The following is a 10,019-nucleotide window of genomic DNA, read 5'->3' as shown; positions in this document are numbered from 1 at the left end:
TAGTTGGATCAAAAGTGATTGTGTACACTGACCATGCCGCTCTTAAATATCTCCTCACAAAGCAGGATTCAAAACCCAGACTCATAAGATGGGTGTTGCTTCTGCAAGGGTTTGATATAGAAATAAGAGATAGAAAAGGGACCGAGAACCAAGTAGCTGATCACTTGTCCCGAATAGAACCAGTAGTAGGAGCGCCCCTCCCTCCTACTGAGATCTCTGAAACCTTTCTGGATGAGCAACTCCTTGCCATTCAGGAGGTACCATGGTTTGCAGACATTGCAAACTTTAAAGCTATGAGATTCATACCCAAAGAGTACAGTAAGCAGCAAACGAAAAAATTGATTTCTGATGCTAAGTACTACTTGTGGGATGAACCATATCTCTTTAAGAGGTGTGCAGACAGAGTAATCCATAGATGTGTGCCTAGAGAAGAGGCATAGAAAATCCTATGGCACTACCATGGATCACAATATGGAGGACATTTCGGAGGTGAGCGAACAGCCACAAAAGTTCTCCAATGTGGCTTCTACTGGCCTACTCTCTATAGAGACTCCCGAGAGTTTATATGTAACTGTGACAGTTGCCAGAGAGTTGGTAATCTGTCTCACTGTTATGCCATGCCTCAGCAAGGAATCTTAGAGATTGAGTTGTTTGATGTATGGGGTATTGACTTCATGGGGCCTTTCCCACCATTATACTCAAATATGTATATTCTGGTAGCAGTAGACTATGTATCTAAATGGGTAGAGGCAATTGTAACACCTACTAATGATATTAAGACAGAGATGAAGTTCTTCCAGAAGCATACCTTTAGCAGGTTCGGTGTCCCTAGGATAGTGATCAGTGATGGAGGCACTCATTTCTGCAATAAACAGCTTGACTCTGCTCTGGTCCGATATGGAATTAACCACAAAATGGCGACTCCATATCATCCACAGACTAATGGGCAGGCTGAAGTCTCAAATAGAGAACTAAAACGAATCCTGGAACAGACTGTAAGTACCCGTAGAAGGCATTGGGCAAAAAGTCTGGATGATGCTCTGTGGGCATACAGAACAGCATTCAAGACCCCTATAGGGACCTCTCCATACGAGCTTGTGTATGGAAAAGCTTGTCATCTGCCAGTGGAATTGGAACATAAAGCCTACTGGGCAACCATATTCCTCAACCTTGATGCTAAGGTAGCTGGAGAGAAAAGATTACTCCAGTTGAATGAGCTGGAAGAGTTCAGACTCAATGCTTTCGAAAATGCTAAAATTTACAAGGAGAAAGCAAAAAGATGGCACGACAGAAAGCTATCATCTAGAGTCTTTGAGCCAAGACAGAAAGTTCTGTTGTTTAACTCCAGGCTCAGATTGTTCCCTGGGAAATTGAAATCCCGGTGGAATGGACTATATGTGATTACAAGTGTGTCACCATATGGATACGTAGAGCTTCAGGATATTAACTCTAACAAAAATTTCATTATTAATGGACAGAGAGTAAAACATTATCTTGAAGGCAATGTTGAGTAAGAGTGCTCAAAACTGAGACTAAATTAATAGCTCAGTAAAAGTCCAGCTAAAGACAGTAAAGAAGCGCTTGCTGGGAGGCAACCCAGCCATTATAAAAAAATAGATATTTATAACAATTATATAAGTCCATTTAATTTTGTTATTCATGTTTGTTAATGCTTTTCAGTGAACAAGTCAAGGAAATAAAGGTTTAGAACATAACGCACAGGAATCACAGAGAAAAAGTGCTCACTGGTGTTAAAACGCCAGTAAAGAGGCAATTTGGGCGTTAAACGCCAGAATGGCTACCATTTTGGGCATTTAACGCCATTAAAGGTATCATTCTGGGCGTTAAATGCCAGAATAGGCAGCATTCTGGGCGTTTAACGCCAGAAATGGCAGCATTCTGGGCATTCAGAAAAATACCCAGTAAGAAAGGATTTCTGGCGTTTAACGCCAGCCAGGGTACCTGGCTGGGCGTTAAACGCCCAAAATGGCCACCAGATGGGCCTTAAACGCCCGAATGGCTATCATTCTGGGCGTTTAACGCCAGCACAGCAAGGGGGAGGTAATTTCGTTTCCAATTCAAATTTTTTCGAATTTTCATGTTTTAATTCAGAATTTTCGGCATCAAAATATTACAAACATTCACTTTTTAATTTCCATTCCCAAAAATTAATAATCTTATAAATTCTCTTTAATTCTTTTTCAATTCTTTGCAATTCTTTTTCAAAATGTTTTTGAAAACTCATTTATCTTTCCAATTTCTTTTAAAATCTTTTTAATTCATTCATATTCTCTTTTATTTCTTAGAAGCATAAACGAAAATTCAGATTTAACTTCCTCATATCATTTTCAAATCTTTCATATTTTATAAATTGTATCTTTCATCAATCATATCTTCCTATCTTATCTTCTTCAAAAATAAATTAAAACCCATTCCCTCTCTCCCTTTTACATACACATTCGGCCAGCCCCTCCTCCCTCATCATTCGAATCCTTCTCTCCATCTATTCTTCTTCCTTCTTTTTATTTTTTCTTGAGGACAAGCAAATCTCTAAGTTTGGTGTGATTCTCGTGATCTCTGAGCTAAAATAAATGAATCTCATGGCTCCCAAAGAAAGACAAACCACTTCAAGAGGCAAGAAAGAAAGCAATCCAAAGCCACTGTGGAAGCATGAGAATTTCTACACCAAAGAACATGCAGACCATTACTTCAAAATTGTGTGCAGAAGATCAGTGATCCCAGAAATTAGGTTCAATCTGAAAGAAGATGAATACCCGGAGATCCAAGAACAGGTTCGAAACAGGGGCTGGGAAGTCCTAGCTATTCTTGAGATATATGTTGGAAGAAACATGGTCAAGGAATTCTATGCAAATCTGTGGATGACGGATAAGCAAAGATTAGAGGGAACTCATTTTCACTCCTTTCGGACCATTGTCAGAGGGAGGATTATTTACTTCCACTTTGACAAGGTAGGAAAAGTTCTCAAGCTTCCTCAACTACAAGATGATCCAAAATCCTTTAATAGGAGAATGGCCAAAGATAAAAGGCTAAATCAAGTTCTAGAGGACATATGCCTCCCTAGAACCGAATGGATTACCAATACAAAAGGTGTCCCAAACCAGCTAAAGAGAGGAGATCTCAAGCCAGTTGCTAGAGGTTGGGTGGATTTCGTTGGGCATTCTATACTCCCAACCAGCAACTGTTTTGAAGTCACTGTCAAGAGAGCAGTGATGATTCACTATATTATGCTGGGGAAAGAAGTAGACATTCATCAGTTGATTCTTGGTGAAATTTACATATCTGCAAACAAGGAATCCACCGATGCTAAATTGGCTTACCCAAGCTTTATCAGTCTGTTATGTAAAGATGCGGGGGTACAGATAGGCGTGGATGAATACATCCCAGTTGAACACCCAATTACCAAAAAGGTGATGGATGGACCTCAAGTTCAAGACAACCCCATCAAGAGGAGGGCGCATGAGCTCCTCCCAGAAATTCCTCAATTTGAATATTGGACCCACTTAGAAACATCTGTCACCAAGCTGCAATAAGTTATGGATCAACTCAAAGAAGAGCAGCAGAATCAAAACAGCATGCTCTGCAAACTGCTCAAAGAACAAGAGAAACAAGGGAGTGAGATACAGGAGTTGAAGCGCCAGAAGCTGCCCCTTGAAGAGCTAGACGTCCCACAGATTGAAGGAGCAAGTATCTCTCAAAATAAAGGTTGTTGAGTCCTAACTCTGTGATAACTTTTGTTATTAGAGACTTATTTTAAGAGTTACATGAGCATTAGTATTAGAGTCGTTTATTTTTATATCTTTAATTTCCTTTCTTTTATTATTATTTGTCTACTTTTATGTTTAATTTCTATCTTGTTCTTTTTATCTTTATTACATGGTTATTAGTGTTTAGTGTCTATGTCTTAAAGCTATGAATGATTCTATGAATCCCTCACCTTTCTTAAAAGAAAAATGTTTTTATTTACAAAAGAACAAGAAGTGCATAATTTCGAAATTTATCTTGAAATTAGTTTAATTATTTTGATGTGGTGACAATACTTTTTGTTTTCTGAATGAATGCCTGAACAGTGCATATTTTTTATAGTGAAGTTTATGAATGTTAAAATTGTTGGCTCTTGAAAGAATAATGAAAAAAGAGAAATGTTATTGATAATCTAAAAAATCATAAAATTGATTCTTGAAGCAAGAAAAAGTAGTGAAAAACACAAAGCATGCGAAAAAAAAGAGAAAAATGGCAAAAAAAAAGAGAAAAAAAGAAAGAAAAAGAAAAAGCAAGCAGAAAAAGCCAATAGCCCTTTAAACCAAAAGGCAAGGGTAAAAAGGATCCAAGGCTTTGAGCATTAATGGATAGGAGGGCCTAAAAGAATAAAATCCTGGCCTAAGCGGCTAAATCAAGCTGTCCCTAACCATGTGCTTGTGGCGTGGAGGTGTCAAGTGAAAAGCTTGAGACTGAGTGGTTAAAGTCGTGGTCCAAGGCAAAAAAAAGAGCGTGCTTAAGAACTCTAGGCACCTCTAACTGGGGACTCTAGCAAAGCTGAGTCACAATCTGAAAAGGTTCACCCAGTTATGTGTCTGTGGCATTTATGTTCCCGGTGGTAATACTGGAAAACAAAATGCTTAGGGTCATGGCCAAGACTTATAAAGTAGCTGTGTTCAAGAATCAACATAATGAAATAGGAGAATTAATAACACTATCTGAATTCTGAGTTCCTGTGGATGCCAATCATTCTGAACTTTAAAGGATAAAGTGATATACCAAAACTGTTTAGAAGCAAAAAGGCTACTCATCTAATTGAAACTAAGCTTCATTGATCTTTTGGAATTTATTGTATATTCTCTTTTTTTTATCCTATTTTGTTTTTAGTTGCTTGGGGACAAGCAACAATTTAAGTTTGGGGTTGTGATGAGCGGATAATTTATACCCTTTTTGGCATTATTTTTAGGTAGTTTTTAGTATGTTTTAGTTACTTTTATCATATTTTTATTAGTTTTTATGCAAAAATCACATTTTTGGACTTTACTATGAGTTTGTGTATTTTTCTATAATTTCAGGTATTTTTTGGCTGAAATTGAGGGATCTGAGCAAAAATCTGATTCAGAGGCTAAGAAAGGACTGCAGATGTTGTTGGATTCTGACCCTCCTGCACTCGAAATGGATTTCCTGGAGCTACAGAAGCCCAATTGGCGCGCTCTCAATTGCGTTGAAAAGTAGACATCTTGGGCTTTCCAGCAATATATAATAATCCATACTTTGCCTGAGATTTGATGGCCCAAACTGGCGTTAAACGCCAGCCAGAGACCCTTTTCTGGAGTAAAACACCAGAACTGGAGTTAAACGCCCAAACTGCCACCCAAGCTGGCGTTTAACTCCAAGAATGGCTTATGCACGTGAAAGCTTCAATGCTCAGCCCTAGCACACACCAAGCGGGCCCTGGAAGTGGATTTCTGCACTATCTGCACTTAGTTACTCATTTTCTGTAAACATAAGTTACTAGTTTAGTATAAAAACTACTTTTAGAGATTCATTTTGTAACTCGTGACATTTTACATTTCATATTGTATCTCCTATGGCATGAGTCTCTAAACCCCATAGGTGGGGGTGAGGAGCTCTGCTGTGTTTCAATGGATTAATGCAATTACTACTGTTTTCTATTCAATCACGCTTGTTTCTGTTCTAAGATACTCACTCGTACTTCAATATAGAGAATATAATGATCCGTGACACTCATTATCATTCTCAAATTTATGAACGTGTACCACTTCCGTTCTACCTGAGCTCAACGTAGTCATTGGGCGACAGCTTGAGAGGGTATCTCTTGGGTCTCTAATCCACTGACCGAGTCCGTAGGATTAGAACCTTCGTGGTAGAGGCTAGAACCAATTGGCAGCATTCCTGGGATCTAAAAAGTCTAAACCTTGTCTATGGTATTCCGAGTAGGATCTGGGAAGGGATGACTGTGACGAGCTTCAAACTCACGAATGTTAGGCGCAGTGACAGTGTGCAAAAGGATAGAGAGATCCTATTCCGACACTAGTGAGAACTGACAGATGATTAGCCGTGCGGTAGCTGTACCTGGTATTTTTCATCCGAGACGAGAAATCCGATAGTTGATTAGTCATGCAGAAATCGTGCCTGGTATTTTTCATCCGAGAGGATCATACTGCTTGCCATTGAAGGAAGCCATGCGTGTTTGGAGAAGAAGATAGTAGGAAAGTAGAGATTCAGATGACAGAGCATCTCTGAAATCTCAACCTGCTCCTCATTTCTGAATCACAAGTACTATTTATTTCATGTTATTTACTTTTCTTAAACAAAATCATTTTTATCATTAATCTCCTGACTAAGATTTACAAGATAACCATAGCTTGCTTCAAGCCGACAATCTCCGTGGGATCGACCCTTACTCACGTAAGGTATTACTTGGACGACCCAGTGCACTTGCTGGTTAGTTGTGCGGAGTTGTGAAAAGTGTGATCACAATTTCGTGCACCAGATCCATAACTTCTACATTCTCAAGGAAACAAGGCGCCCAATCATGGTTCAATCGACAAGTGGAAGCATCTTCCCTTGAAGGACACTCTTACCAAGGCCAACAAGAAGGATAAGATGGATATCCTTGAGGATGTTCCAAAGAAATGATCTTGAGCTCATGCCCGTCCAACTTAAGGACATTAAAGAAAAATGCTAGGTGGGAGACACCCCACCATGGTATGATCCTCCTTGTACATAGTTTCTGGCATGTAGTTTTAGAGTCTTTGTTTGATTTTGTTGAGTTTGTTTAAGTGTGATTGATTTTGTTTGATTTTGTTGAGTTTGTTAGAGTCTTCATGAGGATTTCATTGATCTTGGTTTAGTTAAATTGGACATTTTGAAGAAAAATGAATGATTTTGATTATTGCATGAAATTCTAAGTGTTTCTGAAGTATCTAGCTTGTATGAATGCCAAGATTATGCTATAATTATCTTTCCTGATGTTATAAAAAAAAGGGGCGTTCCACGCGTAAGCGTGGACGACGCGTACGCATCGAATTCTGCATAATTTTAGCTAGTTTTAGTTCTTGTTTTTCTAGAGAGAGAAACTCTCACTTCTCTCTAGATTTAGTTTGTTTTGATTATTTTGTGTTGAATTTCTGAATTGGGTCTTGTTGAATTGAATTTTAATTGTTCAATCTTAATTTCTTTAGTTGTAATTTGTTTGGATCTTGTGTTAGAATTTTGTTTCCTCTTTATTTACCCTTTTATTCTCATTTTATGAACTTTGTTGATTTTGAATTTTTCTTAGTGCATTGATGTTTTCTATGATTGATAGTGTTCTTTGAGTTATTTTCTATTAATAATTGTTAGTGGGTACTTGTAATTTCCAATTAATTTTGCAATTTAAATATGTCTTTAGTTAATGCCTACCATGTGTTTCATGAAATGTTTCCTTTGATTATGGAGTAGTTTTCTATACTCTTGGCCTAGGCTAAGGGAATTGGGTGGTCTTGAGTTATTGGGTCTAATTGAATTGGTGATTTGAGAACCCTTATTGGTCAAATTGATACCCATTGACACTAATCTACTACTAAGCCAATTAGTAGATGGATTAGGACTTATGAGTTGAAGTTGATCAAGCCTATTTGACATACTTCACTTGTAGAAATAGACATAATGGGCTTGGTTCCTCATAATTGTCAAGATATGGTTATTAGACAAGGATGGTGATCCCAATTCCTATCCCTTAGCCAAGAGTTCTTTTTTAATTCATATTTGAAATCCAAAAATTCCAATTACTTAATTTTGTTATAGTTAGTTTAGCTGTTTACTTAGTTCTAGAATAGAAGTAGATTTATATGTTACCTTGTTAGATTACATTTACTTATACCTTGGTTTAATTGCTTTAATTTAGTTTCTTGAACTTTAAGGTAATTGCATGCTAAGCTTTAGTAGTTTAATTTCTTGTTTATGACTCTCAACCTCGAAATTCTAACTAATCTTGATGCACATGTTTGTCCATTCTCTTGAGGGCGAACGGTTACTTTTTATTGGGGTTAAACTAGTTGATGAGGGAAAAACGATTCCACACAAACTCACCGACAAGTGTACCGGGTCGCATCAAGTAGTAATAACTCACAGGAGTGAGGTTGATCCCACATGGACTGATGGATTGGGCAACTTTAGTATGGTGATGATTTTAGTTAAGCGAATATTTGATGATTTGGGGTGAAATTTGATTAACAGAAGTTAAATTGCAAGGAAATGAAATGCAGAAAGTAAATTGAGCAGAATCTTATATTACAAAAGAGATAAATTGCAGAAACTTAAAGTGCAAAAAATTAAAAGAGCACGAAACTTAAATTGCAAGAAAGGTAAATAACTGAAACTTAAAGTTCAAGGAATTTAAATTGCTGAATCTAAATTGACAGGAAACTTAAATTGCTTAAAGAGTAAAGGGATTTGGGTGCTGGGATTCAGAATAGAACTCGAAAATGTAAATTGCAATAAACTAAAGAACTTTCAGATGACAAAACTCAAATCAGGATCTAAGTACCAAAACGGAAATGTAAAATTGAAGAAGAATCAAAATAGAGTGAAAACTTAAATCAACTTTAAATTCCTAAAAGAGAGATTGACAATTGCAGTAGAATAACAAAACAGAAAGAAAACTCAAACCTCAATTGCTCTCTTGACAAAAATAGAAAAGAAGAAATTGAAGAAGAAAGGAAATAAAACAGAAAGCTAAGATCAGATCTCTAATTCTGAGAACTATGAAAGGGAAAGTAAAAAAATGATTTCGAGATGAAGAAATTCAGCAGAATTCTCCAATCCCAAAACTCAGACCCAAGAACAGAAAAGTAAAAGTTGCAGAAGAGAGAAAACCCAAAACAGAAAAGAAAACTCATATCTGATCTAAATTCTAAATTGCTAAAATGAAAACTAAAAGAGAGCTCCCTAATGAAATCAAATTCCTAGCTATTTATACACTTTCTAATTATGGCCTCCAGTACTTGGAGTGGGCTTTTTGGCCTTGTATGAAGTGGATCAGAATTCAGCTTTGTTGCAGCTTCCAGGGGAACGTTGCGTTCTCAAAGTGAGTGCAGCGTTCACTTTCCCACGCATACGCGTCGCTGACGCGTGCGCGCCCTTTTGCGTTTTTTTCTCATCGACACGTACGCGTCACCTACGCGTATGCGTCATTATCAATCTTCAGCTCCCAAAGCTCGCGCACCCCTTTCACGCGTACGCGTCCTCAATGGCGTTCACTTACTGAGCGCTACGTTGGCTTAGTGAGCGCTACCCCACGTGTGCGCGTCATGTACGCATGCGCGTGGGTAGCAAAATCTCAACTCATGCTTCAGCGCTAGCCACGCGTGCGCGTCGTTTGCAAAAACTTTGCCTCCAACTTTGAATCTTTCCCGAAAATGCTGAGTAGATGAATGTAGCGCTCTCTTTGAAAATGAGCAGCAGACACTTCCATGCGTACACGTCATGCACGTGTACGCGTGGGTCTTCGAAAATTGCCCCTGATGCGTAAGCCTCCTGCACGCGTGCGCGTCGCTTACTGAGCGTGGCGTTCTTTCTTTGAACGCAACACTATTCTGCAGTGCTCCTTCTTCCCTTCATTTTCTCACCTATAATCAACCAAACAAGCAATCAAAGTCTCACCAAAATCATAAGAATTTTCATCATTCATTCTAATCACTTAATTCTTGCATAAATCTCATGATTTTGTATAAAATAAATGATGTTTCATTGAAGCACAACAATCATGAAATTCTGCTCCAACCACTTAGTTATTGTGCAAGAAAGTGCATAAAACCTAATGAAAAAAATGAAAAATGCTTGTGAAAATAACATAAGATGACTTGTCATCACAACACCAAACTTAAATCTTGCTTGTCCCCTCACTACAACAAATATGGGCTTTAGCAACGCCAAATTTTGCAACGCCTTAAAACCGTTCTCTTAGATAGTTTTAGACAACGATTTTTTATAGTGTTACGGTTGAATTCAATTTT

Source organism: Arachis ipaensis, chromosome B04, assembly GCF_000816755.2.
Source record: "Arachis ipaensis cultivar K30076 chromosome B04, Araip1.1, whole genome shotgun sequence".
Classification (NCBI taxonomy): Eukaryota; Viridiplantae; Streptophyta; class Magnoliopsida; order Fabales; family Fabaceae; genus Arachis; species Arachis ipaensis.
This window is presented reverse-complemented; position numbering follows the sequence as displayed.